Below are 27,389 nucleotides of genomic sequence, written 5' to 3'. Positions count from 1 at the left end.
GCTTTTCTTGTGTTCGCTGACGTTATGTTACTTTTGAAGGCCAAGGAAAGTGAAAGAATGATTTAAGTCCAGTCATCTCTGGAAAAGGATTTTAATGAAACTGTGAGAGAACAGAGAAGAATGATGGTGACCCATGCTCTGCACATCTGTGACAGGATTCTGGAGTTCTAGCTTGGCAGCCACCAAGAGCCTCGTGGCGCAGTGGTTAAATGGCTGTACTGGAGCCAAAACTGTGTTCATGACCTGGGGTTCAATCCCAGGTAGCCGGCTCAAGGTTGACTTAGCCTTCTATCCTTCCGAGGTTGGTAAAATGAGTACCCAGCTTGCTGGAGGGGGGCAATGTGTAGCCTGCATACTTAACTTGTAAACCGCCCAGAGAGTGCTTGAAGCACTATGGGGCGGTATATAAGCAGCATGCTTTGCTTTGCTTTGCTTGTGAGGAGTGAATACCTCTTATACTAGTTGCTTGAGCTCTTGTGGTGATCTACTTTAGGTTGTTCAGAAACATCCCAGATGCTCATAGAGCAAAGCAATCACAATGTGTTCAGAACCAGCTGTAACCTAGTGACTGCAATCCATGTGCAAAAATCCTAGGCTTCCCCTTTGCTCAAAGAGACCTGCAGAAGTAGGAGGCTAAAAAGGGGACGAAATGTTGCAACTAGTAATGAGGGACACTGTCCACAACCTATTTTGCATACCTTGTACACCAAGTTCTGTTTGTCTGCTCTGCTTCTTCTGCCCCTGCTGTTTGTTAGATCAAAGCCTGTAAAGTAGGTGTGCTTTTTAGTAAGGTGACATCCTTTAAAGCCAAAGAACAGCAACTTTCCTAAATCTGGCATCTACTATGTTTGGCCACTGCCCTATCAGCAAGCAAACCAATAGGTGTCACCAAAAGAAGAGGAAAAAGGAGAACCCCACTCTCCATAAGTCTGCAGATGCTGATTTATATGCAAAATTAGAAGTGATGTTTATAATTCAAGCAAAATTACAACAAGAAAAGGACATTTTAGAGATTATTCATTCATAGGTTCGTCATAAGCTGAAAGTGACTGAATGACACATAACAGCAGCAATGCAGCTCACCGAAGCAGGGGAGATCCTGATGAAGACCCTGTGCTCCTGCTGAGTCTCCTGTATGGGTGTTCAAGATGGACCGGGATCTTTAAGGGTGCTCTGATCTCCCACTTTAAGGTTCTTAACTGCAAATGCAGGACAGTTTTGAAAAATACAACTATCCTTAGATAGGCTATCAAGCAGAAGATGGTCCTTTAGAAACCATTCTGTGTTTGTCATAAATTTTAGACAACTTCTACCATCCCTGACTTCTGGGTCTGTTGGCCAGGACTGATGGGAGTTGTGCTCTAAAACATCAGAGAAGGCATTAGGTTGTAGAAAACTAAGTAGGCTACTGTATGTTGTTCTTGTTTAGTCGTTAAGTCGTGTCCAACTCTTCGTGACCCCATGGACCAGAGCACGCCAGGCCCTCCTGTCTTCCACTGCCTCCCGGAGTTGGGTCAAATTCATGTTGGTAGCTTTGATGACACTGTCCAACCATTTCGTCCTCTGTTCATCCCCTTCTCCTCTTGCCTTCACACTTTCCCAACATCAGGGTCTTTTCTAGGAAGTCTTCTACTGTATCTACTGTATGTACTTGCTAGAATAGGGATCTCTCTCTCTCTGCCTTCTTTTTTTAAAGGAAAAATGGCAGTTGCATTAAAATGGTTTTTCCCCCTATGCTACTGCTTCTGTAGCTTCTCTAGGGGTACAAGAAGGACCAAAAACAGCTGAAGCCTCTTGGCAGAAAAAGCAAGCTGTGTTAATACTGTATTTGAGTAGCCCTGGTGAGAGAGCCCCACACCTCTTCCTCCTCCTGTCCTTCCCCTGGCCATCAACAGCGGCAATCTAGCAGATTCATTTGTGATTGAAGACCAGGGCAGCGACCTCACAGAGCAGCCACCATGGCATTTTCAGGCACTATCTCCCCTACTGTCTCTGATTGTCTTTCCTCGATTCCCCTTTATTTAGACCAGACCACAAAAAAAATCAAACATTTGTGAATAAAATTCTCTTCTTCAGGCATGCATCTTGTGGAGAGCGCAGAAGAATTATAAATGAATGTCCCAAAATGTTTATGGTAAAAGTCTGCCAGGTATACTTCTTAAGGTGCTTTCTGAGCTGGTTTCAACCAGTTTACATTTCAACACCAATGTGTGTTTAAATGCTTTACCCCTGGTGCCATGTGGTTAAAATTTTCCACACAGCCTCCAGGAGAAGAGGTAGTCCCTGAATGTGCCCCTTCCCCTCCCCCCCATCCCCATATTGCTTGTTTTGGAAATCAAGTTTCCTTTTTCACTGGAGGGAATGGGGGGAGGAAATGGCCACACAGAAACTTAGCTGTCCCCATCGAATGCTGGGACAAATTTTACCTATCTTACCAGGGAGTAAAAAGCCAATCAAAGCCAAACCAATTCCAAATTATTATGATACCTGGTGAGTTTTGCAAGCAGATATTATTCTTGGTTGCAGTCTAGCTTGATTAATGTATAAAGTCCGGGAGTCCACATATTATCCTCAAGTGACGCTGAGGTGGCTTTTCCAGGTATCCTCAAAAGTTCCAAAAAACAACAACAGAGAGAGCTGTGTACTCCTTTTTAAATAATATGATAATGACAATGATGCCAGTGATGATGATGGATTGCACTTAGCAATGCTGCCTAATGATATAGGGGGCTCTGAGTCCAACTAGTTCCACAGTTGAATTTCTGTGCCTTCTGAAATCCTCTCCCTTCACCCACCCTTTTTGATCAGAGCTCTGAAACATTACTTTTTTTGAGCCATTCTGGCTGAAGGATTCTGGGAGGTGTAGTCCAAAAAAGCAATATTTCTGATTAATACAAAGCCAACATGTACAGGGTGTGGATCTTGATGGCTGGTGGTTTGAAAGCTAAGAAGCACTCATATGTTACTTGTGAAACTTCTCTGAAGCTAAACAGAAAGTATTAAATGTTGCTCGAGTCTCATGGTCTGTTCTAACCTTGGCATCTCTTACATAATGTCCAAGACCCCATATAAAAATGCTGAAATTGGAAGGTTCAAAAAAAATTTGTGCACTATCTGACCCACACTGTGACATCTCCAAAATTCTCACTTCTATCAGCAGCCATTAGGGTCTTCAGAGAGTGGCCACCCCTCAGCCCCTGTTTAGGGTTTTTTCTTTGTTTTTTGGGGTTTTTTGTTTTTGGTTTTTTGGTTTTTGCTGGAAGGATGGGACATGAATCAAATAAATAAACAGCAATATCCAAAATATGTAGGCAACACAGTGTCTGTTAGAGCAGCGGTCCCCAACCATCTTGGGACCACGGACTGGCTGAGCCTCTGAGGAAGGTGGGCCACCCGCCCCCCATGCTTGTGTGGGTGTGCACAGGTGTGAGCATGCTCTTGGGTGCATGCGTGAAGGGGTGGGGGAGCGGTCACGCTGGTGCTGGCACGCGTGTGCTCAAAGCAGCTGTGGGGAGGGGAGGGTGTGCGGGGGGAGCAGGAGGTCTGTCTCCATGGCCCGGTCCGGCTGAGGCCACGGACTCGCACCGGGCCGCAGACTGGGGGTTGATGAACTCTGTGTTAGAGAACAGCATATGTCATTCCACATGGTCAAAAAAAGGGTAATGAGGAATCTTATCAGGGATGCTGACAAGTCTTTGGCACCAAGACCCAAGTCCAAATCCCTATTAAAAATAAGATCTTTTTTCCCAGAAAAAAAAGGGAGGGGCGGGTGGATTCCAAGTCATGAGCTGAGTTCTAGTCATTGGAAAAACAAGTTGAGTCTGAGTCGAGTTACCAATGTGATTTAAGTCTGACACACACACACACACACACACACACACACACACACACACACACACACACACACACACACACACACACACACACACACACACACACACACACACACACACACACACACACACACACACACACACACACACACACACACACACACACACACATATATATATATATATAGTTAGAAAGCATCTTTCTGCCTTTTCAAATACCTGGTCAGACTGCTTAATGTAGATTCAGTCCCATCTCAGGACATTTAATATGGCTGAAGGCATTCCAGCACTTCTGGCAGGATTCTAATTCTTTTCCAACCCTACTTGGAGACCTATGGCATTCTCCTGGGGTCCCTCTATTATCCAGGCCCAAACTTGCTTAGCAGTTGAATCAGACAGGATTGGGGGTGTTCAGAAAGGTCTGGTATTACATGAAATGCACTCTCCAGTCCTACAGGTTTTCATACAACATTTGTTGTTTAGTCATTAAGTCGTGTCCGACTCTTCGTGACCCCATAGACCAGAGCACGCCAGGCCCTCCTATCTTCCACTGCCTCCCAGAGTTTGGTCAAATTCATACAACATACACACTGGTAAATCATAAGTCTGTATATTTCCTTGATCACATGCCCAGACTTTCTTTTTGTCTTCCATCAGACTATCAAAACTGATCTGTCCACTTCTAGCTGGCATGCAAAAATAAAAGGGCATGGATGCAAAATAAACTCACTGTGATATTTTCTTTTTAAAGCAATCTGTTGAATTGGTAATCTGTGGTCATATTCATATAAATGAGCTTTTATCTTTGGATCGCTTGTCATTGGCAGGAAAGTACAAGCACCAGATTCTCTCCTCCTCTGACTTATAGACAAACAACCAAAATGGAGTGCATTTGGAAAACTCACTTCAAATGATGGGGAAAATACTGAAAAAATGTGTACATTAGGAAAATGCATTAAAAGGCATATATTAGGGAAAGTGTGTGCCAGAATAAACCTCAGAGTCTCATAGCTCCATATAAAATTTGGATGGGACAAGAAAGCTGGTGGGTTTCTGAGAAATATAGTGAAGTAAAACTGCAATTTTCACACCTCTGTGGGGAGACTGGCCCCAAGACTAGGTTACACCCCCCCCTAAAATACACAGGTGTGCAGCTTGGGGGTGTTCCTGGATTCATCTGAGCCTGGATACCTAGGTTTCGGCAGTGGCCAGGAGTGCATTTGCACAGTGAAAACTAGTGCTCCAGCTGTACCTGTTCCTGAAGAGGTCTGATCCGGCCATGGTAACACACACCTTAGTTACATCACAGCTGGGTTACTGTAAGATGCTCTACTTGGGACTGCCTCTGGAAAGTGTCTGGAAACTTAGCCAGGTTGCTAACTGGGGCTGGTCACAGGGATCACAACCACCCCACCTCCCATCCCACTGCTAATCCATTTCCAGGCACAATTCAAAGTGCTGGCTCTAACACATGAAGCTCTAAACTGCTTTGGTCCAAGCTATATCAAGGATCACATCTCCATTTATGAGCTGTTCAGGCATTAAGATCACCAGGGGTGCTTTCTCTCATTCCCACCACCTTCACAGGTGCATTTGGTGGGGACACAAGAAAGGTCCTTCACTGTGGTTGCTCCTAGACCTTGGAAATCCCTACCACAGGAGGTCAGGTTACCCTTATCTTTGCTGTCTTTCCGTGAGCAAGCAAAGACCTATCTTTTCAGGCAGGCTTTGCCGCAGTGACTGGCTGCCTGAATGGGGCTTTTTTTTAAATGGATTGTTGTGCCTTACTGCTTTGAATGTGTTTCTGGTTTTGCTTTTGTTTACCATTTTTAGTGTGGTATTTGCTTGACCCTTTTTAGTATTTGTATACCTGCTATTTTTAACTTTAAATATTGTCTTTTAATGATGTTAACTGCCTTGGGTCCTTTTTAAGGAGAAAGGTAGAGCAAAAAGATTTCAAACAATAACAAATATTACAACCAAATTCACACAAGAGACTCTGCCCACTAGGGTTGTTTTATTTCATCATCATAGGAATCCTTCAGTCTCGAGAGACTATGGTAACGTGCTCTGTATGGAGGAATTGGAACATCATCTAGTGTTTGACTCTGTACGTGAAGCTGGAGTGTCCTCTCTGGAGCACGAAGCCTGGGTAAAATAATGTGGAGGATAGGCTGTTACCCAAGCAAGCAGCAAATCCCCCCTCTCCACATCACTGAAATAATACAATGAAAGGGCAAGATTTCAAACCCCCACTGAGGCGCCGCCATCGTCCTCCATGCCGTGAGGGAACAGGCCGTGTAGGTGGGACTCGTCAGCCCTGGAAGGCAGCCCATCTAAGAGAAGGAAAACTCTGATTTCCAACCTCCACTGCCTTGTGGCTATATCCACTGATGGAAAAGGCTTCAGGAGTTAACCTCGAGGCAAAATCCGGAGCCGGAGTCCCGGAGGCAGCTCGTGTCATTCTGTCAACTCCTGCAACGTCGCTGGTACCAGTTATATTGGCTCTTGCCTTTCCAATTAATACAATAACATGAGTAAAACAAAATTACTTGCAGAATGCCAATGGCAGCTGCTCTGTTGTGTGGACTCTTAAGGCATTGAGATAGGTATTAGAGGGGTTGCTTGATCTTAAAAAAAAAAACAAATCAGCCAGTTGTTCTATGCTTGCTATGTGTCAGGGAGAGGGCTTTGCTTCTCAAAACAAAATAATACTCATTTTACACGGAGTTTGTGCAAATTGCATGGACCTTGATGAGAAAAATAATAACACTCTTCACCTTGCTTTTGCATGGAGGAACTGGAGTTTGTAAGGTTCAAATGTTCCTCATCAAGCTGAGACAGATTACATCAACACTAATGAAGAATTTGGAGTGCATATTTACTTTCCTCCTTGTGTTGAACATTTCTCAAGATTGGCTGTTGATGTGACATTGGAACCATCAATACTAATGTTGCAAGACACTAAACAGGAATTTTTGCATTCACCAATACAACACCTGCCAGACAAAAGGATCCCATAATGGAACAGCAAGGTAAAGTCAAGATCCATTTGCTGGAAATGTCAATCCCTCACTGTTATTCAGTGTTAGTTCTGGGAAAGCTACATCAGCCATTACAGATTTCTTTCCTGTGGAACCTGTTTCCAAAGGAAATAAAGTTCACAATGAGAACCAAGTATAGCCAGGCAACGATAAAGAAGCAAAGATGTATCTCTGCCTCCGAAGGAGCAATATTCAGAAGAAAAGATGGCAGAAAGGTAGTGTGGTGGAATCATGACAGGTAGTTACAGCCAAAAAATCCAAGACAGTATCTGAATTACTGGATGGATGGATGGATGGATGGATGGATGGATGGATGGATGGATGGATGGATGGATGGATGGATGGATGGATGGATGGATGGATGGATGGATGGATGGATGGATGGATGGAGTTTTGAAGGCAGTGTCAGCACAGCCCTTGAGCTCAGTGCCTCGTGGTTTATGTGACACAGATGAAAACATGTTTTCAACAGAGAAGTCAGTTCTCATAAGGAAACTTGAAAGCAGAAGCGACAGTCAGAAACCACCACCACCTTAGGCTGCACATTAGCTGATGAAATGTTCCTTTTTCATTTTTGAGACTTTTGGGGGCGCCTCAAGACACATTCTTGTAAAACTGTGCAATGTGAGTGTCAATGATGCACAAACTGTTTGACAAGACAGTTAGTCCATCAATAAAAGGACTCTAAATGAGACAGAAGATACAGTATTAACTGACCTGGAAAGTGGGGTTCAATTTCTTGAGTAGAAACTAGATGACATTCTGATTTTCCTTGGAGCATTGGAATTGGGAGGTACCTTCTATACAGCCTAAAGGATGGCAAGACTGTAGCTCTCAGAAAGCAACAGGGCAGTTTCCCTGTTTTTGAAGATAGAAAAAGGCAGTACAAAGTACTGTACCTATGGGTATAAGGAAAGCTGGTCTGCAGACTTTTGTTTCTGGACTGCACCTCACAGAATTCTGACTGGGGAAGTCCTGAAGAATTATGTGAGTGGAGTCCAAAAATTACAAGGCCTCATCCCCAGTATTAGTGTGATGAATATCTCAGATACTGTCAACACCTTACTAGACTGTCTGTAATTTTGATGCAACTTGACAGCACATATAAGCACCAAAGGCATGATAAAAGATCTGGAGTCTCTCTTAAGGAGCAAGTAAGTGGGCGGTGAAAGGGTGCAGGGAGAGGTGTGATGTGTGGACAGTTGAAGCACATCTTCCTGGGATATTTAAACATTTCTATGTGAACAGCAACAGCGATTTAAATCCCAGGGTGCAGTATAGAGAAGCTCACATCAGCCTTGGACAAATTTCTGTGCGATCAAGCCCTTAGTTATACCTTGGGGGGGGGGGGGGGAAGGAATTTTAAATGAATTGTTTTTCCCAAATTCAGAATATGCCAACTTTTCTAACTTGTCTGCAGAGATGCCAAATATGTTATCTAGGCACATAGGATTTGAGGATTACCATCTTCTCTCACATACAATGAAACAGCAGTAAACTTCTGAGGATGCAAAGGACAAAAGATTCACAGTCCCCACTAATGGCTGGTGCATGGAAGAGATTAAAGATCTGTATGGACAGAACAAGCCAACAAGTCTGCTTTAGCTCTCCCATGGCAGAGGTTGATTCTCTTTGGCACCAAATAGTGGGGCTCTTCCAGAACAAGCGCTGGAGTGATGCTCATGCAGCTGTTTTTCTTCCTTTGGCTCTTCTGTCTTTGCTTTTTTTTTCTGGTACTCAAATACAGTTCTGCCTGCCACACAAAACATATTATATCTATAATGAACCCCCTCCTCCACCTTCTCCTTTTGAAGAGCATTGGCCTTGAGAATGACTGCTTGGAGAGAAATCATTAAGGCTATTAGGAGATTCAATACTTTGTGTTTACTTAAGCCAAGTAGGCTTGGAAAACTGAAAAGGGAAAGGCAATAGTGCTCATTTTAACAGTGTTTTTAAACACCCAAGCAGCGCCCGCATCTATAAACTGCAGCTATGTGTTCCCAGCAGGATTTATAGAGTTGGAAATGGAAGCACTTTGAAATGCTCAAATGGGAAGCAATTGCAAAAACATACCGAGGATCACACCTTCCAGTAAGCTTTCTTTTGCTCTTTAGGATATCCTTAGCAGCTTCCAGACAGGTGGTTTTTCATGCTAATAAATCAGTGCTCTTCCGTTATAAGGGTTGCAATAGATTTTTCACACTCTTACTAGTGGGAACAAGGTAAGTTCTATTCACATGGATGCCAATTTGGAAAAACACAGACACACACATTCACATCCTAAGTAATTCATAAAAATGTAAAAATCAATCATATATTTAGCACTACGTTTGTATTCATTTAGGTGTGACTGCCTATTATGACCATAGAACATCAAAACCAAAGTGTTTAACATTTGGTTTGGATTGGAAGTGTTGACTGGAAGTGTTTAGTGGGCTGGGGTGTCTAAAATGACAATAACCAGAAAGGTATATTCCCTTTTTTCAAAATAATTGTGTTTTGGTTTTTTTAAAAGCACAGGTTTATAAGTAAGCCAGTGCAGAGAGCCAGTATGGTATAGTGCAGTAGTTCCCAACCTTAGGTAACCCAGGTGTTTTTGGACTGCAGTTCCCAGAAGCCTTTACCACCAGATGTGTTGCCTGGGGTTTCTGGGAGTGGTAGTCCAAGAACTCCTGGGTTATCCAAGGTTAGGAACCACTAGTACAGTAGAGAGTCCTGAACTAGGACTCAGGTGATCCAGATTCAATTCTCAACTCAGGTTAATGGTAAAAACACTCTTTAAATATTTCACATATTTTGAAAACCCTGCTAGATTCACTTGTAAGTGACCCGGAGACCACATAAGAACAGGGTTATAATGCACCACCATTTAAGCCAGCGGCAGGCATGGTGACCAAGGACAAGATAGTGCATCTTCTCTGGTCCACATATAGAAGTCAACAGAAGGAGGGGCAGAGTCTTACATCAATACTATTGATGAAATCATGTCCTCCACCACAGCTGAGGCAGCAGGCTAGCTCAGGAAACCCAGGACAGATTGGTGGCTGACAGAGCTCTACTCTCCAACAGAGAGGACGAGCCAGAACATCAGAAGGAACAGCAGAGAGACTTCAGTTGCGGTTGCCTGCTGTGCACTGCTGCCTGAGGCAGTCATCTCCTGCGAAAGGTCCTGTCTGAGTCTAGCCTGCGTGTTGTGTGTTCACTGAAGTGTCATGGGCAGGATGGCTAGGTCATCAGCCTCTGCTTCCCTGAGATTTCAGGGCCAAAACCTAAGACCTAGGGGCGGGCTTTTGTGGGTCACAGGATTGATCCTTATGATGTTACAGCAGTGGGGCAGGCAAAGGGTTGGAGAGGAGTAAGGACAACATACAAAACACTTTTGCGCAGAACCTGTGAGTCCTGGTGCCAGCTTTGAATGGGTAAAGGAAGCCTTCAGTACCATCTTATACACAGAAATCAAAGGCTCTCCCTTTCCAACATCACTTAAGATTCAGTTCCCTGCTTGGACAGTCAGGAAGCAGAGCAATTCACTGGCCCCACAACCAAGTCCCCTGATACCCAGCCATGGGTGAGAACAGAGGCACTCCTGTATACCTGTGGGACCACTGTTCTCATATCATACCTCCTCATTCAGTACACCTAGGTGGAGTCTGTTCTGTGTATTGTATGTTTGATGTATGCCTGATTCTGTGCATCTTCTATGCCTGATATCTGTTCTATGCGCGCGCGCACACACACACACACGCACACACACACACAAATTCCCTAAGCATCTGAATAAGCATTTCGTCCAACAATGCATAAGATTGTTCTTGCTGTGAAACAGCTGCAACCCAAACATATTCAGGAATAAATGAGATGTGATACAGGAGATCTCTAGGATTAGGATTTTTAGTACAGTAGTTAAAAAAAAAAAAAGAACAGACCAAGTAATGGGATTGAACTGGGACTTTGTGCTAGAGGAGGGTTTTTTAAAAGCCCTTTCTTCAGTTTAAATAATTCCATGAAATTGTTTTTGCTTTATAGGAAAAACATAATTTTAAAGGAAATAAGAGGTTATACAGGGGAAAAAGTATAATTGCTTTGCCATGTCAGATTTCATTGTGGTTGAAGCTCTAGTGTTTATATATATATGCATTGGGTTCATGCATGTGCATATAGTTCAAAAATATCTATCCTCGATTGTGAGAACTAGGGTGCGATCGCTGTTTAGCCCACTGTTTGGTACACTGTGGGAACAGGCTGGATGATTCCTTTTTCCAGTGATCGCGCAACATAATTGCTTGAGTGAATCAAATCATCCCCAGAGCATTCCTACCTGCATCCTTCTGAGCTCATTGGGGGCTTCTACTTTTTCAGTGCATGTACACTTTTGTTTTGGACATATGTGATAACTGGAAATGATCCAAAAGTGAGCCTTCTGGCTGTCAAGGCTCTTTCCAGTGGGAATTTCCAATATCATGAAGTGACTTATTGAGACCCACTTTAGGGTATTGGCAAATTAAACACTTCCTCTGCTTCTTGGGAGAGGGACGGAGGAAGTGAAAAAAAATTAGACTCTATTAATTATAAGTGATATAGCACAGTGAAAATGTGCTGCATTGCTTATAATTTTTTAAAGCAAAATATTTTCTTTGCCTTTTCTTAAAGAGCCAGTCAAGAAACTTTCTGCAGCCAAATCCACAGCAGCCAATTTGGCTGTGGGCAGTTTCTCAGGTGGTCCTGTAAGACAAGGCAAAGCTTTAAAAAACAGTTTTTATAAGTTTGGCATTATGTAAAAGAATTTCAAATTTGTATTTCTCTCTTACATTCTCTTACTTCCTGCTTGCTTCTCAAAATGGAAAACTGAGGAAAAGTCTCCAACTAGAGTAGATCCCTTGAATGAATGGAACTTTCATGTGTCTCCTTAACAAGTCGCATTCACTCAGTGAGCTTGCTTTAAGTGAAACTAATCATCAGATTTAGCACTTACAAATTAGTGCTCTTGAAATGCTAAATTGAAGGGTCTGTTCCTGTGTAAACAAAATACCAAGTCTGTCATATATCAAGCAGAACTCTCCAGCAGGTCAGTTTACAGATACAGTAATCATCACTACCTCTTGTTAAAATAGCTCTGTTGAGTTACCAGTATTCCAAAGCTAAGTGAAACACATGGGGAGAAAAGAGTTTTGGATTTCCAGGATTCCAGCTGAAAGTCTAGGCAATAGCTATACTTCCCTGGGTGTCCAAGCCAAGCGTCAAGGCAAACCTCAGGTGAAGTAGCGCAAGAGTTGGGAAAGGTTTGATGTTTGTATGCAAGGTAGCTTTAAAGCCCATCTTTGCCTATTAACAGCGATTACCAAGACTCACTGACTTAATGTGAAAATGTGTGTGTGTGTGTGTGTGTGTGTGTGTGTGTGTGTGTGTGTGTGTGTGTGTGTGTGTGTGTGTGTGTGTGTACGCTTCCACAATGTGATAAGGGCAAAGGGACTGGGAAGGGAGATGGTGGGTGCAGGCACTTGAGCCCATTGTGCCATCAGGAGCAAGATAGGGAGCAGAGTATGAGCACTATGACTTGTGAACATTCTGGTGGCACAAATCTTGGCAGCAGCTGAACCGTAGTTTCTGGGGGGAAATAACCATGTACTGTAAGCAAGGACTAGCAGCAATGGCAGCAACCACCTCTGGAGCTGCTGGCACATATTGCTGCTTGCCCACTTCTCCAAAAAGTTTTCCTCCTTTTTTTCTTTCATAATAATTATGAGCCATCAAGTCAATTGATGGCTCTCTCCAGGGTCTTCTGTGTATAGAGTACTCAGAAGTGGTTTACTGTTCCTTTCTTCTCGGACTGTGCCCTGGGACTGTGTAGCTTGCCCAAGACTACACAGGCTGGTTCTACTCACAGTGGAGAATCACACCGTCAACCTCTGGTTCTGCCCACAGCTACACAACTCACTGACCACTGTTTAGCTGGGTTTTCCGCAGGTTCTGGGCCCATCTACCTAGCTTCCCCTTGTGCCTGTTTCCATAACCAACTGGCCAGAAGTAATTCTGCCCTCCATGTTTGCCTGACCTGCTTCTGTGACATCACAAGGTTCCACCTCTGTGTCTTCACAAGGACACCTCTCTTGGTGTCAGGTTTTTGCTCTGAATTTATTTCTTGTATTTATTTAAAATATTCTTAACTCACCTTTCTGCTTCAAAAGGACTCAAGGCAACATACATTATTAAAAACAAAGACAATACTGAAATCTAAAAAGAGTGAGTAATTCACTATTAAAGCTCACTCTTGAAAATACAGGATTAAATCTTTGAATGTAAGAGATTGGGATATCACTGACCTAAGAACCTTGAACTAGGCTAGAAACTATTCCAGTATGAAAGAGGGAGGCATGAATCTATGCAGATTGTTTGCTTATTTAATTGTTTGTTTAAGAAGACAGAGAGAGCTTTTGCAACCAGTGACTTAAAACTGACTTAAATGTATATGAATTCATAAATTTGCAGGCATAACAAAAACAAAAGCATTGTGGCACCTTTAAGATTAACACATTTATTGCAGTGTGAATTTTCATGGGTTACAACAACCCACTTCCTTAAATACTTGAAGTACAATATTAAGGCATTAATACAAATACCCAGCCTGGTTGGGCAGGTAGGGACAAACTGAAATGGGCTATGGACACCGCCAATGAACTTTGATTATAGCAGTATTAAGAAATTTTAAAGGTGATGAACTTTTAAAGTACAGATTATACCTGCTGGTAACAGGTTTATGTAAACAGGATTATGTAAACCTGTTGTTAATGGGTTACCTAAAGTAAATAGTCTACAACCCAGTGCATAATGACTATGTTTTAACTGCAAAGTTGAGGCCAGAATTTTGCCAAAGAAAACAACTTACTATACAGAAGACTGTAAAGAAAAGTTGCTTAGAAATATATATTGTGAGCGAAAAAGCCCAGGTTTTTACTAAGTTCTTGATGTACTCTGGAATGTAGGAATGCAACCCACTTCAGCTGCCTCCCTCTCAAATCTCTATTTGTACTTGCTTTCTTCTACAATAGCTTTGGGATCACTGACCAAGTGTCCAGGGAGATGGAATTTTTATATTGTGTGTTCTCAGAGATTTATGTTATGTTATGTGCCATCAAGTCGGAACTAACATATAAGGACCCTAACAGGGCATTCAAGATAAGTGAGATGTTTAAGAAGTGGCTTTACTAGTTCCACAACCCCAGTGATCCTCCACAGCTGAGCGGGGATTCAAACCCAGGCCTCCTGAATCCTAGTCTGCCACTCTATCCACTGGATATCTTGTGCTCAGTTCTTTAAAAATTGCTACAAATGTGCAGGGATTCATGGGTCCCCCTCTCTGGAAAGAAGGGGACAACACATATCCAATGTATCTTGCCTCCTTGCTGAAAACCTACTCCAGTTGCATAAATAGGAATAATGTACATTGCTTGCTTGCTGGCTGCTGGCTCTCTCTATGTGGGGGAGGGGGAGAGAAGAGGGGATGTTTTGCTCCACAATGTAATCATAATATTTATTAGTAGCAATAAAATCTCCATTCCTAAACCCAAGGGAACAAATATAACGAAAACAGAACTTCCGTACTCATATGGCAACCGCATGAGTTGACTGGGGGGGGGGGGGGGGTTGGAATAGGGGAGTGAAAAGAAAGAATGGATTATGACTGTTTTGCAATACTGGCTGGTTCAGGATCCAACCAAAGCACCATCTCTCCCTCTTTCCAGTCCTTGGATTTGTTAGACAGATATAGATATAAATAAAGACAACTAAACTGCTTTGGTGTAAACCCCTTTTACCATCTTCACTGACGACCCTGGGACAGATTTGAGCATCTCTTGCCATTTTCTTACGGCCCCTTTCTTTCCTGGTCTTTCATGCCGCAGGACAACTAACCGATTGTTACAAAAGACCCGTGGAATATACGGTTCCTCTCTCTCACTCTCTCTTTAAGACCACAGAGACCAGCTGCCATCAGAGGCATCAAGATAATTTTAGCCCTGCTTTCCCTGCTTTAAAAGCAGGAAATGTCTCCCTCCTAAGAAGGACCAGTGGGGGGTGGGGTGGGGGCTTCCACGCCTCCCCCTCCTTCCCCTTCCTCCTCCCACCAGCATCCCTTCTTGATGTGAAAAGGTCAGCGCCACGGGGTTCTGTCTAGGTCGGAGTCACCAGGCTGGAGGTGGAAATGGGGCTGGAGACAACATTATGCCAAACCCATGCGGTTTACACAGCAGCCAAAACCAAACTTTGCCTGTTGCAGCTTCATCGGAGTACAGACATCTATAGATTTGTTCATAGCGTTCCTGTTCTTTTAAGGCCTGGCCAAAGTGCAAAGACTCGGGAACATAGAGCAACAATACTGAAAAGCAATTTGAGGGGAGAATAAAGCGTTTCATGCATAATATACGGCGCAAGAGACATGCAGTCAAAGGCCTGGCCGGTTATTCTGAATCAATGTGAAATCCAGTCCCCATCACCTCTTCAGGTTGCTTCTTTACCAAGAGCACACACAGAGCTGCTCACGCCCCTAGAGCCTTGGGGATGTTTCTCTTTCTCCCCCCCCCCCCTCTTTGCCATCTGCTTTCTTTCTGCCTCTTTAGCTGCCCTGTTTCTCAACCCAACCCCAACCCCCAACTCCATAGCTCCTTTGCAGAATGGATCACCTCCTGCTCCTTGGCTTGGTGGCCAAGATTCCTCACCCTCACTCCAGCCAAATTTACTTTTTCCATCCCTCACCGCCTTGATTTTCCAGCATCCTATGATCCACCCTTTGCCCCTGCAATTCAAACCACAGGCTCCACATTACGAGTGTCAATGGGCTGTGCATTGGTGAAGTTACCAAGAGTGCATCCAGACAAAGTCCAAGATCTTGCTTAGGACCTGGACTCTATCTCGCTTCAGTCTAACAAGGGATGCACCCTACCCAAAAAAAAAAAAGGGCTGACCAGTCCAGATGATTCTCCTAAGAAGCTTCGTTTGTGAAGGAATTCCCCTTATCCATGCATTAGGAGAGGCACACATTTCTTGCATGCTAGAGCACATGTTTTGCTCACCAAAGGCCTAGGTTCAGTTCCCAGGACTTCCAGGTAGGGATGGGAAAAGCTCTGGCTTAAAACAATGGGGAGTTGCTGCCAGTCAGTGCAGACAATGCTGCATCTCATGGATGAGGAATCTGAATCAGAAACTTCCTGAGCTCTATTATTTATACCCTCCTGTCCCCAGATCTTTGTTCCAGATGGCATCAATAACATGCTGCCTGTCATTCATAATTGGAATGTTTCTGGTTCTACCTTTCTACGTTTCCACAGAGGGGTAGAAGTGCAGAGAAGCGTGCATCATTCTTTTTTCTCTCCCTTTTTAACCTATGGAATGTGAGGCAGAACTGGTGATCAAGAGCAAAGTGTGAAAAGTTACTTTTCTGAACTGCAGCTCCCAGAATCCTGGAGATCTTAGAGTTCTGAAAACAGCAATTTTTCCAAACACCAATCATAAGACCCAACTACACACAATTATTCTTAGCTTTGTATTCGCAAAGGCTTTCATGGCCGGGAACTAATGGTTGTTGTGGGTTTTTCAGGCTCTTTGGCCATGTTCTGAAGGTTGTTCTTCCTAACGTTTCGCCAGTCTCTGTGGCCAGTCTGACGTAATGATTGCTGGTGTTGTCCAGTATTTCAGTACTTTTGAAATAAAATTTCATGTCCAGTTTGTTTTAGGGCATGTTCAGCTACTGCAGATTTTTCTGGTTGTTTTAGTCTGCAGTGTCTCTCATGTTCTTTGATTCTGGTGTGTGAAGCTCACTTTCTCAGCACTGAACGCAACCATCTGAATTGGGCCCTACTCCAAAAATGAAATCACAAGAACCATCAAACCAAGAAAACAACACCGAATTGAAGAAGAAAAACAGCCACCCACAAATAAAGTATTTCTGCCATACATCAAAGGGGTCACGGACCACATGGGGAAACTTTTGAAAAAACACAATCTACAAACAGTATTTAAGCCCACCACAAAAATACAACAAATGTTACAGTCAGCAAAGGACAGAAGGGACCCCCTCACCACTACAGGAGTATACCGGATACCTTGCAGTTGTGGCCAGGTGTATACTGGAACTATAAAACGAAGCATCCACACCAGAATTTCTAGTAGTAATTGATGGATGATTAACCTATGATAAGAATGTAAAAACAAACCTCTCAAAATTTTGTTATACATCTTACCTCACTTGCATTTCTGTGCTATGCTTTTCTTGCACCATATTGTGAGACTTTTTTATTTCTTCCCATCAGGACTTGGAAATGGTACTTGGAAATATTCCATGCCAGCTGAGGAATTCTGGGAATTGTAATCCAAAGAATAATATTTCCAAGTTCTCCCTCCCGCAAGGAAATTCACACAGATTTTCTATAGCCATTTTTAAAATAGTATGCTCATTCAATTAAGCACGTCTCTTAAAATACACATTTTGTACACTTTTCTGCATTGATGAAAATGGGTTTGTTCACATCTTTTAAACTGTTTGCATTTTAGCTGCTCGCCTTTTTAAAATGTTTACATATATATGCATATGAAACATACCTCAAGCTTCAGATGCAGATTGAATGAAATTATCCAGCACCCTAATTTAAATATATAATTAAATACATATTTTAAATACGTTTTGTCTCAACATCAAAATAGACAAAATAATCTCCCCACACAAAAAAAGCACATTTCCAGACATATTGTCTCTCAAAGTACACATACCCAAAAGTATTATGTTTCAAATTATTCATATTTAAATGCATGTTGTGCTTTGGGGCTGAGAACTGAATTGTACTATGTCACAAAACTGCAAACTTTAATGTGCAGCTATGTCTCCATCTTCACATAAATCATGAAAACATAAGAAGGTACCTGCTGGATCAGACTATTCTCATGCAGTGCCAACCATTTGCCCATGGGAAGCCAGGACACAAGACATGAACTCCTGCTCACATCTCATAGCTGATACAAAGGAACAAACTACCTTTAGTACTGTGAAGAGTATATATCAAACCTAACAAGTGACCTCTATTGATAGCCTTATCCTCCCATGCGCCTCACTTTGAAAAGGTATACGCCCCATATAAAGCTGTCCCAATATCACTACATCTTGTGATAATGAATTCAATGGCACAACTCTGTGCTGGGTGAAGATGTGTGTAGAGTATATTCAGTTCCTATAGCACAGAATTTGCAAAGAATGAATTCTACAAGATCCCTTGCTTAAATCCAGCTAGAGTTCTATTGGCTTGCACAATCATTGAAGATTAGTTGTTGCTCCTCTCGCAGGCAAGTGGTCACAAACAACTGGAAAAACTGGGTGTGCAATCATTAATGCAGCTGAGCATGGGAACAGGGAAAAGAAGGACAGTGAAAGCTGCTGCATGATTGCCCTTGCACATGTAGATTTTCTCAACAAAAATTTGGCTGGTTAATCAATAGGATTTACATAAGTGCTCACTCACTGTTCAGTGGGCCTAGGACTACAGTAACTCCTGTACCACTGCAAAGGGCATGCATTCTCTTTATTAGACCACCAATAAAAAATTGCAAACACATGCTACCTCTTTCAACCCCACATGGGTCTTCATAAGGCTGCTGCTGGAGAAGTGTGTAGAGTCCTTACCATCTCCAATTCCCCCTCATGGAAAAGCAGGAAGAATTTTGAGCTGTTTGCAATTCATGTAAAAGTTACTACAATTTCCAGAATTCCCCAATCAACACTGATAATAAGTATGGGGATTCTGGGAGTCATCGTCCGAAAAGAATATTTTCCAAAGTCTACATCCTTATGTATTTCAAACTCTATCTCTGTTGTTTCCTAACATATAATATTTGCAATAACACAAAAGGCACACATAGGCACATGAATAGTGTGCCTTCCTAATGCAAACAAAATACGATACATAACAGGCAGAAGTGCTTTAACGAACATCTGCCCCTGCTCTGCAGCCGATCCCCAGGCTCGTGCCAGCAGAGATTTAAGTTTACAGCTTGTGCTGGGTCACTGGAGGTGTGTAAAGAGAAATGAGCATGAAAATAGGAAAAATGTGGGGGGAAACACCCTGCGGGAAAGAGGCAACATTTATAGGGTGGAAAAGGAGACATTCTACCCCATGCGAAACTTCCTCCACGCTGCGCAGGCAGTAAATACTTCCATAAGGCCCTCCACGAATTGCCTCGGGTGAAAAAAGGGCAAGCGCTCAGTTTGCAGTTCAAACCCTTGTTTGATATTCCAGCAGAATAGGGATATTTTTGCAGTTTAGCTCACCAGCCATCAAAGACAAGGGAAGCATGGGCAATACGGAATAGGAAACATTCACAGAGCCCAATCTCTTTGCCCTTAAACGAGTTACCCTGCCCCAAACCCTTCCCCTCGGTGCCTGATTTATGCATAAGCTAAGTAAGCTACCATTTCAGGTCTTACATTATGAGGGGCGGTGTAATTTTCATAAGCTTGTAAGAATAATTAATCATTTGTTTAAAAGAATTCATTGCCTCTCTGCAGTTATATACCTATTATCATTATCACTGCTGCAATCAGATCAGTAATTTGCTGTATTACATCTTAATTAAAGTGTTGTGTTGTTTTTCTCAGCAAGTGAAAACTCTAAATATTTTCTAGTTCCTTCTAGTGGCTGACTCTGACATTGCACCTTGCAAATATCTTTATAGGTCTCACCTGCCATCAAGTCGGTTCTGAATTATGATGACCGAATAGACTTTTCAAGATGAGATGTTTAAGGAGCGGTTTTAACAACGCCCCTCCAGTGAGTTTCCACGGATGAGTGAGAGTCAAGCCCAAATCTGCTGAATCCTAGTTTGCCGCTATATTCACGACACCATATTGCAAATATCTACAACAATGTGAACAAAAAAGAGAGAGCAAAAAATACTTCCTTTCCCATTTGAGACTGACAACAGAGTGGCATAAGAACTGGACATTTTCTTTTTAAAAAGCTCATAAAACATCATAAAATGTTCTTTAAAAGTAAGTTTGGAAAGTAACTGGAAACAATTACTTGTACCCAAAAAGTAATTTTCTATCTACTTCTTGTGTTATCAATCTTGTATGTTTGGGGATTTAAAAAAAAACAAAAAACTGTATTACTATTATGTTTTTAACTAATTGGCATTGCACAAAGAAAACATGCTTATAAGGCATCTTATAAATATAATAAATACCTAGAACAGAATATTGACTCATACAAGAGAATCAGTGAGCTACTCTAGAGCAGAGTAGAAGAGGGGGGAAGGATGCTTTTTATACTCTTAATTTCCAGAATTCCCCAGCCGGCAAGGCCAAACTCTGCTCAAGAGGTAGGATATTTCTGCTCTTAAAATCTCTAATATAAACTCATTTTAGGGAGGAAAGTTTGGACCTCCAGTTATAATTCCAAAACAATAATGTGACTTGGCTATTAGACGTTCGAGAAACACAGAGGCTTGTATGTTCTCTGTGGCCTTTTGAACAATCCTGGAAAAACACTTCTTTAAAAAAGATATATCAAAGATCACTCTTAGAAGAGAGAGGGATCAAAGGTCTTGCCATCTGTCAGCTTCCTTGGCAGGGACCACAGTGCCCAATTGAATTAAATTATGTAAGGGCTTGTTCCTTAGCCCAAGGGAGGAAAGGAGAGAGAGAGCAGAGCCCCAGTAGAAAGAAGCAGCTTATGAGTGTGATCTGTGCTGGGTGACTGGAACATCCCATTCACTCTCCCATGGGGAGAAAAGCCAAGCCTAGGCCAGATTCCAACTGTTTTGATGCCAATTAGGTCAGAGGCATCTGTCTGGAGCAAGAATTGCTCCTTCCCCTCCACTTTCTAAAGTGGATATCTCTGTTGGAGAATGTCCTGCTGATGCAAAAAACAAACCAAATTTTAATGAATATTTTGCTTTGCAACCTTGATTTTGCCTATTGTTTCTGAGAGCCGCTGTTGGCGTCCATTTTACAGATGGGTAAATGAAGTGGATTGCAAGCCTGCACAAATAAATTCAAACAGGATTGCCATAGGGGACGAAGCCACTTATCCTGGAGCCAAGTGTAGTTGTGGCTTAAAGCATAGGAAACCCGTGTGGAAAATCTAAATCAAGAGTCTGAACTAATAAAACTGGTGGGACACAGAAGTAGTTTAGGTGAGATGTTAGGTTTTTATAACCGTTACTAAGGATAAGAACTTGAAATGTTACATTGTAAAAGGAACTTATTCTGTTACTCATTATCATTATTGATGTTCTGATTCCGCAAGTAGTCAGTTGTATTACTGTATTTATATGCTATTAATGCCTTGTATTGTTATTGTCAGCAGACCAGAAAAATACAAGGAAATACTGTTCAGGGGCTAAATTCTGGTACTGCTCCTTAGAAATATTTATTAAAAGTCAAAAGACAAAATAATACTTTCCTTACCACTTAGGATTGGTAAAAGAATAGCATAAAACCTGAAAAATTCTTTCCAAAATAGTGTTACTTTTTAGAAGTAGCTTTGGGAAGTAATTGGATTGTTTCTTACACCTAAGTGATTTAGATGTTACTTGTTACATTTAAAAACAGAACAAGATTACAAACACTTTTAAGTGGTGCCTCGACTTACGACTGTCCCAATATAACGACTATTTCAAGTTGTGAACTGCTCCGGCCGCAAAATTTTGCTTCGACCTGAGGCCGGAGCTTCAAGTTGCAAACAGAAAAGAGGCAGGGAAAAAAGGAGGGGAATTCAAATGTAGGTACTAACTGTTAGTCGGCGAAGAGCTTCTTTGTAGCTGATTGTTGTGGATTTTTGGGCTCTTTGGCCGTGTTCTGAAGTGTGACATGCTGGCTGTGTGTTGTTTTTATTATTATTATTATTTTTTTCAGCCCCATTCCAAAGGGGCTGGCTGTGTGTAGTGCGTGTGTTTTTATTTTATTTTATTCAGCTCCATTGCATTCCAATGGGGCTGGCTGTGTGTGTGTGTGGGGGGGTGTTTTTTGTGATTATTTTTCAGCCCCATTGCATTCCGATGGGTCTTGCTCTGTTTGTTGTTCTCGTTGTGTGTGTTTTAAATTATTATTATTATTATTATTATTGGCTGGAACGGATTAATGAGGTTTCAATACATTGCTGTGGGACATAGTGCTTCAACTTATGACCATTTCGAGCTAGGATTATGGTCGTAAATTGAGGCACCATAAAGGGTCATTATCCAGAAAGTAAGTTAGTCTTCAGCTTCAGCTCTTCTAAGACTGCTCTCTCATTCTGAATTCTTGTGTCCTCATGCAAGTGTGACATGCTATCTCTTACTGACCATATCTGTCACAGATTTTACATCTACTGTATAACCTTTTGGTATACTAGCAGTAACTCTGGACATTCAGACCAAGGCTAGGTATTAGAGATATGTCAGTGAATGGAAGAGGGAAATTCTTACCAAATGTGGACATTTGAGTGTCATGGCACTAGGTTCTTTTACCTCCAGGATTGTACAAATTGCCTTGCTTTGTTTAGAGATTGGAGGCTAGTCTCCAATCTCTAAACAAAGCAAGGTGGAGTCTCCTTCTTTGGAGGTTTTTGAGCAGAGGCTGGATGGCCATCTGTCCGGAGTACTTTGATGGAGTTTCTGCATGGTAGGGGGTTGGACTTGATGGCTCCTGTGGTCTTTTCCAACTCTGTGATTCTCTTATTTTATGATTTAGAATTTAAGCATGAGGTTCTTTTGGTGTCTGATTTCACAAACACAAATAAGACTTTCCCAGGCACCTCTCTGTATTTTATGTGCTTTCTGCTGTAATTACGGGCTATGTCTAATGTCTGCTTCTGGTCTCAGTGTTTCTTCTATTCCCCATTTCTCCCTGCCCCCTGATTTAGCTGTCCCACAACAGTAGCCAAGCTCATCTCTCTACCCATGAAAGTGCTCATATTCAAAACCAGATATGTTTTGTCTTCCTTTCTTTTGTCTATAGGAGATGTCTTTCTCAAGAGCCCGGCCATATGCCTGGAACGTCTCAAATAAAGGCATAGTTGAGGAGAAAGTGTCCCAGAGTACATACTGTGTCAATCCCACACCATAAGTAACCACACAAGCTCACTACATTACAAGCACATGTACACACAACCATTATACTGCAAAAAAGTGACATCAGCCAACATTACTTTACAACTGCAATTCAGTTAAGCCTTTGTTATTGCAAAAAGAAAAAGAAAGAAAAAGGGCAAGGGAAAGTTAATCCCAATTGACTCCTATGAGGAGTTACTTCCAAGCCATGCAGCTCACTTGCACGATCTGTATTTGCTACACCCTATTTGGCTCCATATTGTGGGAAATGACTGGAGATGGGAAAAGTACTGGACTATAACGGCCAGAATATTGCAGCTGGGATCTATAACAAACTGTTGCAAAATGGCATCCTTCTGTTTAAGCTTTCCAATACCTGGCCATGCTGGCTTGGATATTCTGGGAACTACAGTCCGAAAGAAGTGCCTTATTTTGCATTTCTAGAAACAATACAGGCTGTTGCAAGTCATGATTTCGATGCAGGCCAGTTCCTAGTTTCTACTGTTGGTTTGATTCACTCAGGCCCACCGATGCTTGGGCTGACCATCACCATCAGATTACAATTAGTTTTTGGTCTGGGAAACCTCTCCCTGTCCCTCCCCCTCCCAAATTGACCCCACATGCTACCTAAACACAGCCCTGCATCCCTAAGGGTGTAACATCCAAAGGTTACAGGGCAAAAATTGATGGCGCTTCTTCTGACTTCTGAAAGGCTTATAGAACTGCTGTGGTAGCTCCCCTTGGCCTACACAGGAAACAGGCCCGCCCCCAGAACAGACCCCCTCATTAGTTTTCCCATTAGTATGGCAGATTGCTCAATTAGCAGCCACTTGAAAACTGAGTCTCCCTAATGCACAGCCCCCTGAGGAAGGACCTAGTCATGCTGTATTCTTCTAACCAGGCCATAATAAATCCCATGCAGGCAGCTGGTCTCATCTAGCCCTCAGACACAGTGATGCCTTCAGAGTCTCTCTCTCTCTCTCTCTCTCTCTCTTTGTGTGAATATGAGGCCAGTGAGCACCAAGTGCAGAAAAAGGGGCAAGCTGTACGTTTGAAGTTGATAGGCTTTTCCCCCCAAGCGCGGTAGAATACTTTTTCTTCCTGCCCCTCCATCTCCTCAGATTAGCAGTCTTGAGGAAAATAACTCTTGATCAGTTTGACACAATCACCAGGTTGTGTGGCTTGTACAGAATGGCAAAATCTAGCACAGTAAAGCGGCATTTGTCTGATGTTCATTCAACAAAGAACATTAAATTGGAAATACTGTATAAAAAGCAGCATCCTTTGAATCTAACCCATAGCAGTTAATTTTTCTAATTAGTATACAGAGAGGGAGGGAGAGAGAAACACACATTAAAAGACCAGGTCTTCAAAAACTTTACTTTTCTGTACTACAACTCGCAAGAGCCTCCCAAACAGCCTGATCAGCTGCTGGGGAATTCTGGGAGTCATAGTGCAAAACAGTAAATTGCTCAGCTCTATAAAATATTCACTGTTTTGACAGCTCACCTACCCCTACCCCTGGCCCTGATAAAATATCCTCTCTAGAGATAGGTGGTTCTGTGTATAACTTTAGAGTTCAATGTTTCATCTATTGTCAGAATTCAGATTGCTAAGGTAAACTACAGTATATAGATCTGTGGAATTTGTATATCGTCAAGGGAAAACAGATTGGAGACTCAGGGAAAGGACTTGGAAAGAAACATCACTTCTCAACCTTTGGCCCTCTCCTTCTGGACTTCCCTCCTAGAATCCCAGACCACTGGCCACACTGACCACGTTTTCTGATGATGGATTCAGCACATCTGCAAAGGTGACACCACTATTATAGCCACTCCAAAGTCAACACATGTCATATATCCCATGCCCTGCTGAATTTCTGCCAGAAGAACAAAATTAAGGATGATCAGCATTCACTTATTTTCTTCCTCGTTGTTGTCCACCCTCAGCATTTTTTCTTCCAAATGGGGGAACAGGAAGGACTAAGAACTGCTGGATAGCACAGTGGTAGAGGTTAGTTCAGTTCCCCACTGTGCCTCCCTGAAAGGGGCTGGACTTGATGACCCATAGGGTCCATTCCAGCTCTGCATATCTAAGATGATGATGAATATGATTAAATTTAGACTAGATCCAGGACTGGTCTAAATTTCCAGTCTGTTTAAGGGCACAGTCAAATCTTGTGAGTCCAGAGAGTCCCTTTTCCATCTTCACTGCGCCCTACTTCAGAAGTGAGCAAAATGTGACTTGCAGAGTGCTTGTGTTGACAAGCAGCATACCTGAGGCTCCCACCAAGGAGAACCTCATAGCCTCTCAATTTTTAATTTTCTTTTTTAAAAAATACCCTAAAAGTCTGTTTCCCCACCTTTTGCTCTTCCCATCTGTTCCAAGGTTTCCCCCCTCCAAAACTGGAAGTCATTGAGGACACAAGCAGCAGCAGCACCCCTACCCAAGGGGAAATTGCTCTCTGCCACTACTGGAAGATGCCAAGTGGCTTTTTTCTGCAGAAATACCCGAAATCCTATTACTTTGCACAGTGAATCACTGGAGAGATGAGTGGGGCAGGTCTTCTCATGGGAAGAGGGATCCATGACCACATCCCTCTCACCAGATCTCTCTTTCCAACCTGAGAGGTGTTTTCCAGTTTCTAATATACAGTTCCAGAGACGATGGCATTGCACTTTGAATGTATATGCTGTGAGAAAATACATTCAAAACCACATGTCTACATAAATCTGTTTTTTTAAAACCTTGCAGATTCATGACAGATTAGACTTATAAATGAACATGTGCAAAGCTCGCATAGTTAGAGGACGCTGTCAGAGGAAAATATAGCAGCCATTTCAGAAGACTTCTTCGTGCTGCAGCCTCAGAATCTGATTTCCAGCTTTTAAATTGTATCTGCCCTGAGAAACTGAAAGGGTGAGAAAATCAATCAATAACCAGAGGGAGAGGTATTGACCCTTGCTCCAAGCACCACAGGCTCATTGTTGGGACCATACTTTTCTTCGGCTGTGCCACGGAGGGAGACATTCCTTTCCTTCAGGATCCCAGTGTGGAACTGCTGGCTGATGGAAGCAGTGCAAGCTTGATTAATGGGCAATTAACTGTAGCAGGAAAGCTTTTATTCCCAGGCAACCTGCAAGTCACCCTCGTCTTGGCAGGAGTGGGAGGCGGGGTGGAAAAGCTTGGCCTGACCTAGCTAGGCCTGCCCTGCCCAAACCAGACAGCGGCTGTCAGGAGAACATTTGCAATGCTCGGAGCCGGAGCTCTATAGGATTTGAGGGCCCAGCCCTACCTGGGAGCTTCCTCTTTTTTTAAACCTGGGCTAAGGCCAGACTTACCATTAAACAAACTGTGGCAACGGCTGCAAATGGAAGAGGCCTGGGGCACCAGGAGCAGACATCTAACTCTCCCGCCTGAGCTCCCTGGCATTTCCTTTCTCTTGGACAACAGAGTTGGGTGCCTGCCCTGGCCTGGCCTGTGCCTATCAATCTGGCCTGATGCTCAGGCCCTTTGGGGGACCCTGTCCCTTTGCCTGCAAAGGTCAACTCAGAGGTACACTTAGGAGGGAGCAACAGATAATTAGGATTCTCTGTTATTCTTCTCTCTGAGAAGTGTGTAGGCTTTTTTCCTATAGCCAAAATCCTGTTCTATAGTTGTGTCAGTGGAATGGAAACGGCATTAAGACAGATCAGCAAATTGCCACTGACTAATATGTCCCTCCTCAGATTCTTCATTGCACGCTACTTTGGTGGCTTGACTCGTGAACAGGAATTGGAGCAGGGACTAATTAATTAGTGGCACCTTGTCAGTGCAAAGTTATCCCACTTCCCTTCTGCCAGCATAACTGTGCTGCACAATTTTGACCTAAATGAATTTATTCCTATCCTGTATTCTACCATTACTTATTTATTTACCTGTTTTTAAAGACTCTGACTTTTAGGTGGGGGTTAGATGACTAAAGAGAACAAACCTATCCATTCTAAAGGAAATCAACCCTTAGTGCTCACTGGAAGGACAGATCCTGAAGCTGAGGCTCCAATACTTTGGCCATCTCATGAGAAGAGAAGACTCCCTGATGTTGGGAAAGTGTGAAGGCAGGTAGAGAAGGGGACAACAGATGACAAGATGGTTGAATTTGACCAAACTCCAGGAGGCAGTGGAAGACAGGAGGGCCTGGCGTGCTCTGGTCCATGGGGTCATGAAGAGTCGGACACGACTTAACAACTAAACAACAGCAAAAGTTGAATAGGACCTACTGGATAAAATCTGGTTTTCACTCACTCCCAAAAAATCATGTTGGAGGGATTATGTTGAATGTATCCTAAGGTTAATGTATCTGCTAAAATGGAGCTCTTCAAGTCTGGCTGCAATAAAACTTCAAAGTCTGCCTCGGTGCCCAGTCATTAGTTGCACTGTTTTTTCATCTTTGTTTCATCGGCTG

General features: G+C 42.7%; 2 long non-coding RNA genes across 6 annotated transcripts in view; one reads left to right on the top strand and one right to left on the bottom strand.

Moving 5' to 3' along the window:
* The window catches only part of LOC140708451 (uncharacterized), a 47,925-nt gene extending 30,871 nt beyond the window's left edge, over window positions 1-17,054 (bottom strand). For 3 of the 5 annotated variants that reach the window (XR_013537575.1, XR_013537578.1, XR_013537577.1), the window contains exon 1: window positions 16,972-17,046. This is a non-coding gene — a long non-coding RNA (uncharacterized LOC140708451). Of the gene's footprint in view, window positions 1-16,971 lie in introns of all 5 variants that reach the window. The other 2 variants (XR_013537576.1, XR_012088642.2) reach the window with 2 other exon arrangements.
* Window positions 17,054-27,389, top strand: part of LOC140708077 (uncharacterized) — a 50,355-nt gene continuing 40,019 nt past the window's right edge. Inside the window, exon 1 of the long non-coding RNA XR_013537579.1 lies at window positions 17,054-27,389. This exon is cut by the window's right edge and continues 18,025 nt beyond it. This is a non-coding gene — a long non-coding RNA (uncharacterized LOC140708077).

Source organism: Pogona vitticeps, chromosome 6 (genome assembly GCF_051106095.1).
Source record: "Pogona vitticeps strain Pit_001003342236 chromosome 6, PviZW2.1, whole genome shotgun sequence".
NCBI classification, from domain to species: domain Eukaryota; kingdom Metazoa; phylum Chordata; class Lepidosauria; order Squamata; family Agamidae; genus Pogona; species Pogona vitticeps.
This window is presented reverse-complemented; position numbering and strand designations above follow the sequence as displayed.